Source organism: Fukomys damarensis, unplaced genomic scaffold (assembly GCF_012274545.1).
Source record: "Fukomys damarensis isolate Sample0158 unplaced genomic scaffold, DMR_v1.0_HiC HiC_scaffold_37, whole genome shotgun sequence".
Taxonomy (NCBI): domain Eukaryota; kingdom Metazoa; phylum Chordata; class Mammalia; order Rodentia; family Bathyergidae; genus Fukomys; species Fukomys damarensis.
Genome location: NW_022900949.1, coordinates 44,416,644 through 44,424,085, shown reverse-complemented (window position 1 = coordinate 44,424,085; position 7,442 = coordinate 44,416,644).

The following is a 7,442-nucleotide window of genomic DNA, read 5'->3' as shown; positions in this document are numbered from 1 at the left end:
GGGGGGAGGGGGAGAGAGAGAGACAGAGAGAGAGAGAGAGAGAGAGAGAGAATAAGGATTAGGGCTAGTCCATAACACTGATGTTACTCCATCTTCCCCACAACACACAAGCATTCTAAAAGTATAGGGATTTCAGTCTTCCTGTGTCCCATATAAAGTAGAACAAAGTAATCAAAACCAACCATACTCATTCCATAACTACCAAATTCTTCCCCCATCCCACCCATTTTATCACTAGTTTGCAAAACCATCATGATATTGATTTATTATATGGCAAGCACTGTTGCGCTGAATCAATTAACATTTCGGGGGCATTTTCATTCCTACAAGCAAACCACTTTCAGCTGCTAGAAACACATGAATTAAAGTTCATGGGCTTAGTTTTATTTTTCAAGCCACAAGGGCATACCCACCTGCTACAAACAAGAGACCTGAAAAGGTCAGGCTAAAATATAAAAGCCATCTTCAGGATAACTGCAAACTCCGCACAATGATGTTCCCAGAATTAAGTGGCTTTAAAGTTCCAGAACAAGATATGGTAAATTACTTGACTTTTTACAGCCCTCTGTCACTTAAGGAAGATCTTCAGTTACAAATAACAGAAAGTTCAGCCAACAAATCTTAAATATCTGCTTCTCTTTTCCATCTAGTAAGAAATCTGGACATCAGGACATTGGACATCGATGTCTAATTGATATTGGACATCAGGTTTGTTGACATGTGTTCAGAGGATTGACTATTGTCTGGGCCAGCATTTCTGTTGTTCTCTTTCCCTTTTCTCTGTGCCTCTGGGGCCATGGTCACATTAAGCCTACCGCAGCTCTGTACATGACATCTGTGCTCAAGGATGGCAGAAAGACAATGGAAACTGGGTGATGTCAGCAAGTTTGTCCTTATATCATGTTGGACAAAAATGTGTGGCATGGCCATGCCTCAGTGTAACAGTGACTAGAAAAGCAAGCATTTAGCTTACATAGCCACTATCACAGATTATGCAAGGGAGATATTGGCTGGCTTTGGGTGTTACATGAACTTGCACTACCTGAAATTACTATAAAAATTCCAATTTATTTTGGTCAAGTATTAACAAAAATCTTAAATAGAATATAGAATGTTGTAGGCCTTTCTATGTGCTTGGAGTCTCCATCCCAGGTCCCAAAATTGAGTGGAACTCTCAATATATTCAGTATGATCCTATTTTTCGTGAAAAATGAATATAAAAAAATAGAGATTTGAAACAGTGTGGAAAGATAAATATAGTCATATCTCCATATCTGTGGGGATTCATTCCAGAACCTCTCCAGATACCAAAATCTGTGGATACTCAGTGCCTTATATATAAAATGACATGGGATTTGCATATAACCTATATAGAGCCAATGCCCCCCTGGATACTTTAAAGCATCTCTAGATTATTTATACTACCTAATATAATGTAAATACTTGCTATACTGTATTGTTTAGGGAATAATGACAAGGAAAAGGTTTTCTCATGATCAGTACAGATGCAATTAAAAATTTTCAATCCATAGTAGGTTGAATTTACAGATGCAAAGCCCACAGATATAGTAGGCCAATTGAATACTAAAATATTGACAGAATTATGCAGCTTTGCCCACTGTTATACTTTTCACAATGAAAACATAGTAGCTGTAAATGAGGGAAAAGTAATACATAAACAGAACTCACATTTAAAAATATAAACCAGCTGAGCATGGTGACACATGCCTGTAATCTCAGCACTTGGGAGGCTGAGGCAGGAGGATCACCATGAGTTCAAGGCCAGCCTGAACTACATGGAAAGACCCTGCCTCAAAAAATAAAACAAAACAAAAATATAAACCAATTAGAATAGTTAACATGGGTATAGTCATTCAAACAGGTACACACGCATGCACACGCTCACATTTGAACATTTAATGTGTCAAAATCCTTTAATATATGTTATTATTATCCCATTTAACCCAAATTATTATGTAATACCTTTTTCCCTATTTCCCTTCCCACCTTGAATCCTCCCTCTCCTTCCCATTTACAAAAGCTTTGTTTCCCCAAGATGGTTTATGTAAAGGTGCACATTTTCAATGATGAATGTCATTATATTGTATACCTTGAATGTGCCAATAAAATGATTAAAAAATAAATTAAATTTTTTTTGGTTTTTTGAGACAGGATCTCACTACGTAGTTGAGTCTGACCTGGAACTCACTATGTAGCCCAGGCTGGTCTCGAACTCCCAGAGATCCTCCTGCCTCAGCCTCCCGAGTGCTGGGATTACAGGCATGCATAAATTAATTTAAATTAATTTTAAAAAATTGTTTCCATTTTTCCCTTCCAAAATAGAATTAAGATATATTATGTATTGGATGGGGATTTAGCTCAGTGGTTCTGCTGCCTGCCTCACAAGTGCAAGGTCCCGAGTTCAATCCCCAGTACCAACAAAACGAAACAAAACAAAGCCTGACCAAAAAAATAAAAACAAAAAGATATATTATGTACATGCATACAGATTCCCTATGATGTGATCAATATGTATGACAAACATATACTACTAAAAAATAAAGCAAAAAAACCCCACAGATAATTGCATATTAAAGTTATTTTAAGAATTTTAATTTTCCAAGTATTTATTATCTCATGCTCAAATGTATAAAGTTGAGCCTGAAAGCAGAAGACATATGATAAAAATAATCCCTAGGAATAAACTATTTAAAAGTTCACATCTAGTCAAATACTGATCTTGACTTAAAAACGAATGTCAGGGTTTATAGCTGGGTATTTCCCCAAAGCCCCGTGCACTCCAAGGTTGGGCTCCGAAGGGTGACTGGGTTATGGGGTGCCATAGCTGACTTGCTGTTGAGCGTTACTTGCCTTTAGAGGCGGTCACTGCGGGAGTGACCTGGAAGGGATGTCTTCTCCTGGGCTCATCCCTTCCTCTCTGCTTCCCGCCTGCCACTCCTCTAGTCATGCCCTCCGGCCCTGGAGCCAGCCAACTATGGGCTGAAACAGGAGCCAAAATAAACTTCTTCCTTAAACTGTAGGTGTCGGGTGTTTTGTCCCAGCAATGACAGAAGTGACTAAGACAACGAGCCTATATGCTTGTCTCACATAGAAGTACTTTTGTGCTTTTCATTTACTAATTTTGATTTATTAAGTATGTGATCTTAGTGAAGCAATTTACCACTCTGTGCATCCATTTTATCATCTGGAAACGGGGACAGTAAAGGTGCCCACCTTAGAGAATTGGTGAGCAGCCGAAGGAGTTAATACTCAGCAGATTTTAAGCCTTACCCAAACGTTAGCTGTTAAAATGTGTATTCCATACTCAAGTAAAAAGTGAACATATGAATCCAGAGACCAGGAAAGCATCTGAGTAGGAAATAAAAAACTAACACAATCAATATATTCTCAGTGGTGCTGCTGCCTGCCTCACAAGTGTAAGGACCTGAATTCAATCCCAGATACCAAAAAACAAAACAAAACAAAACAAAAACAAACACAATCAATCTATTGATGATATTTAAATCCATAGAACTGGAAAAATCTAGAGAGAAAGCTTAGATGGAGACCAAATACCTAGGTAAACAGAAGATACAATAAGCCTATTGGGTTGGTCCCAAGTGATGGGCAGCTTACTTGCTAAATCACTTGCCTTTCTACAGAAAAACGTTGCTCATGATGTTTAACACACTAACCAATTCTTTTCTATAAATATGTGAAGGAAAACAGGACTTACCTTGAATCAATCTAAAGAAAACTTTCCTTTCCACATTAACTAGATTATCTCCCTCCATGGGACAATGAGAAGCATGTAAACCACAAATATACCTTTTGGGACTAGCTGTGATGACTTTAAAGCTAAAGTGAAGATTTAACCCAATTCGATTTCCTAATTGCTAATATAACTTTATACTTTTAATAAAATATATTGTTTTTCTTTGGTCATTTGGGTTAGTCTTGTCAGTTTTAGAAGAGCGTTGGTGGAGGAGAGGCAGAAATGTAATCACAGCAGAGGACAGCCTGGGGCTGTAGAGGGTTTGCACATCTCCCCAAATGCAGCTGGCTCTGCTCACTGCCCCTCTCTATCCTCAACACCAGCCTTCTCTTAGCTCCTCACCGGTCCATCCTCTCCCCTATTGCTAGGCCTTCACAGTTACTCTTCCTTCTGCTTATAACGCTCTTGCCCCTTTTAGCCAAAACATGTTCATCTTTCAACTCCCAGATTTAATGCCAACACCTAGGGAAGTTCCTCCCTGACTGCCCCATTCTATATTCTTATGGACTCCGTTCTTTTTCTCCATAGTGTTCATTATCATCGACATAATTTGATTTTTTTAATAAATCATCTTCACTTGAAATATTTCATTACCATTGCATTTCTATTTATTCAGGGAAGAGTTTTACCTAATATTAAAAACTGCTAGATAATGGTAACCTACGTCCCCCTACTTTTTTCTACTAATCTCAGTGTTTAATGGTGACACAGCTCTAGGTCTAGTAGCTTAAGTGTTTCTAACTATACCCCAGAGAAGTGATAGTAGAGTGAAATAATTACTGATTTTTATAAAGATTTTGCCATTTTATTTTTCTCTGAAACATTAAGTCCATATTCAAATTTCCCCAATTATTCATATATTTTTGTAGCTATTCCTAATCCCAAATTCAGTTGAATCTCATGTTTTACATTTAAATTTTGTCTCTAGAGTCTTTTAATGAAGTCCCTTAATTAATGCTATTGACTTTTTTGAAGAATCTAGACTAATGTTTCATTTCCTGCATTTGTTAGAGTGTTTCCTGATGATATTGCTTATTTCCTATCCCTTTAATTTTTTTGGGGGGGGTTCCAGGATGGAACTCAGGTCCTTGAACTTGCAAGGCAGGTGGTGGAACCCCTGAGCTAAATCCCCGGCCCTATGAGCCAGAGTTAGATCTAGAGGAGTATTGCCTAATAAAAACACAACATAAATAGGCAATTTAAATATCTAGCAGCAAATTTTTTAAAAAGTTAAAAGAAATAGATTAAATTTATTTAATTAATCAAATATGTCTACAGTATGATTTAGGAATATAAATAATATTTTTAAATATGAGGGTCTTTTTTGGGTATTGGGTTCTTACCTTTTCTCTTCTGAGTAAACATCTGATTTTATAAATGATTCCCAGTTACCTAAACAGAAGACATGACAAAATATATAATTTTCATTATAATATTTTCTGATAGGTGTTCTAGTTTACATGCAATTCTTTTTTGTTTATTTTTGCTTGTTTGGTTTTTTTGAGACAGAGTCTCTCACTATGTAGTTGAGACTGACCTGGAACTCACTATGTAGCCCAGTCTGGTCTCGAACTCACACCGATCCTCCTGCCTCAGCCTCCTGAGTGCTGGGATTAGAGGCATGCACCACCACACCCCGGCAAGACACATTTTAAATGCCAGTGTATTGGACCATGAGGTTTTGGGTCTTACTTAGATTCAGGTAAAACATGAGTGTGCCAAGGGTGATACACTTCCCACTGCATAAGATCAGGAGCCTCATAACATATCTGTACTATTATTTGTTGTTAGGAGTTCTTCATCTTGTAAATGTTAGATTGATTTATAAAAGCTGCTCTGAGCAGTTACAGTTTGTTTACAAGGAAGAATTATCTACCTCTGCCCATACTGTACACAGCAATCAGGAGATATGGCACAAGAAAACCACATCTGGCCCAAAACAACCAGAGAGCAGTAGGGCAATGTAGGGATGGAGGAAGGGTTCATTATAAAGAAACAACTCCTCAGAAAACCTAAGACAGTAACATTCTGCCCTGGGGGGAAAAACATTAGGGTACAAAATCACAAGTGTTTTAACTCTAACTCCAAGCACAGAGTGGAGGGAGACAGCTGAAGCAAATGGGAGATTCTGTATAAAAACCTTACAATTGGATGAAAATTGAAACTTATTTTGCTTTTAAGAAACTTAACGTATCAACATGCCTGCTTTATTTAGTGACATGCTAGTCCTAATATGACCCTTGTCAGTGACGCGCTCAAGTTGAGCAGCCAATTCACTTCTAAGCCCAGGTGTGGACAAGTACGTGTGTGTCTTTAAACCCAGCCATGAGGCTCAGGTGACTGCTAATGCTGTACACTTGTCTGCTAACTGTTCAGGGTCCTCAACCAGCAGAATGGTGGGTAGGACAGGATACCCTCACGTGGTAATGAAGGACCAAGAGCCACACTGCCCACAGCAACCCACATTGATTCCAGTGACCAAGATGGCTTTCTCATTTTAGGGGAAAACACACACACACATACACACACACACACACACACACACACACATCCACATGCTCATATAACATTTTTTGTTTTTACATTTAAATATAAATAATAAGTATAAATACTCTGCTTTGTGTTATAAATGATAGGCCAAGAGATAATAACTTTTTCTTCTGAAAGGTAGGCATATCTATCAGTTTACTTAGCTTTGTGTTCATAGGAGGACACGAAATCCCAAGTAGGGGTGTAGAGCAGCAAGAAACTAAGGGAGGGTCTTCCTCCCTGATCCCCAACCCCTCTTCCTTCTCTCCTGATTTCCACTCATAATAGAAAGTTTGTTATTCCTCAGGAAATACAATTTTCACCAAAGTCAGGTGTTTCTCCTTTTTGCTACTTTGATTTAAAATATTCCCTCCTCTCTGCTCCTTCAGGAACTCATCTCTCTGTCTGGCTAGCTATACTTACTGGACAAGCACACTTATGTAGTGGAAAGCAATTATTACTTTCCCTACCTGTGTCTTCTTTAATGCATTAGAAAGCTTTGGTGACAGGGAAAGGGTTGGGTGAAAAGACATTAAGAACTTGACTGTTCTAATTCTGGCCAAGGAAAGCAAGATTACCTGAGTATGATGAAAAGACCTTGATAATACACCCTTTGAGTTACACTGAGGACAAGTAGGACAACTGGCACATCCCTGTAATGCCACCACTCTGGGCAGCTGAGGCAAAAGGGCCACAAGCTCAAGCCCAGCCTGTGGAACTTGGTATTAAGCAAGATACTATCTCAAGCCAGGGATTTAGCTCAGTGGTGCCATTGCCTGCCTTGCAAGCACAAGTTCCTGAGTTTGATCCCCCATACTATAAAAAAGCTATCCCCCAAAAAATCACACACACACACACACACACACACACACACACACACACGCACACAATGAGAGTATAGCTCAGTGCAGAGTCCTTGGGGGTTTGATCCTTGGGGGTTCAATATTGTACCAGTATTTTTAAAAATGTTGGCAGTATTCAAGAAAGAAAAGAAAAAGTAAAGGGAAAAACCACATCAGTGACTACAGAGGCAATGAAAATTACTTCATGCATTATTTCACAAAATACAGCAGAGTGGCATGCGTGGAGGAAATGCAGGAATAATCTAATTTGAAACAGGTTGATCATAATTTCATAG